The following is an 892-nucleotide window of genomic DNA, read 5'->3' as shown; positions in this document are numbered from 1 at the left end:
TTAATATTTAATGGAGTGTTTTACACGGCTTTGAATGGAGTGTTCTGCTAAAAAAAACACCAACAAAAACCAAACAAATACAAAAATCAATAGTGCACAATGGCTTTCAGTGCACTGACAGAAACATCATTCGCCCTCTCGTCACTGCTGTCACGCTAAAACCACAGCTCCAACAATTTCCCCAGCCTGGAATTCTGCTGGGTGGGCAAAACAGAGGAATAAGAATTGGGGGCCTTGACTTGAAATCTTGACCCCTCCAAAGCAGAGGAAATCTCACTCTGGAAGCAGGAGCTCAGGTGGGGCTCATGGAATGAATCAGAGAATCACAGAATGAATCAGAGAATCATGGAATGGTTTGTGTGGGAAGGGACCTTCAAGCTCATCCAGTCCCACCCCTTGCCATGGGCAGGGACACCTTCCACTGGCTTCCAGGCTGCTCCAAGCCCTGTCCAACCTGGCCTTGGACACTTCCAGGGATCCAGGGGCAGCCACAGCTGCTCTGGGCACCCTGTGCCAGGGCCTGCCCACCCTCACAGGGAAGGATTCCTTCTGTATATCTAAGATAAATTTCCCCTCTTCCAGTTTGAAGCCATTCCCTGTGTCCTGTCCCTCCATCCCTTGTCCCCAGTCCCTCTCCAGCTCTCCTGGAGCCCCTTTAGGCACTGGAAGGGGCTCTGAGGTCTCCCTGGAGCCTTCTCTTCTCCTGGTGAACACTCCCAGCTCTCTCAGCCTGGCTCCAGAGCAGAGGGGCTACAGCCCCTGGAGCATCTCTGTGACCTTCTCAGGACTCACTCCAGCAGCTCCAGGTCCTTCTGATGCTTTGGCTTCCAGGGCTGGGGCAGCTCTGCAGGTGGGGTCTCACCTGAGTGGGGCAGAGGGGCAGAATCCCAAC

This window comes from Corvus hawaiiensis, chromosome 10 (assembly GCF_020740725.1).
Source record: "Corvus hawaiiensis isolate bCorHaw1 chromosome 10, bCorHaw1.pri.cur, whole genome shotgun sequence".
Lineage (NCBI taxonomy): Eukaryota > Metazoa > Chordata > Aves > Passeriformes > Corvidae > Corvus > Corvus hawaiiensis.
This window is presented reverse-complemented; position numbering follows the sequence as displayed.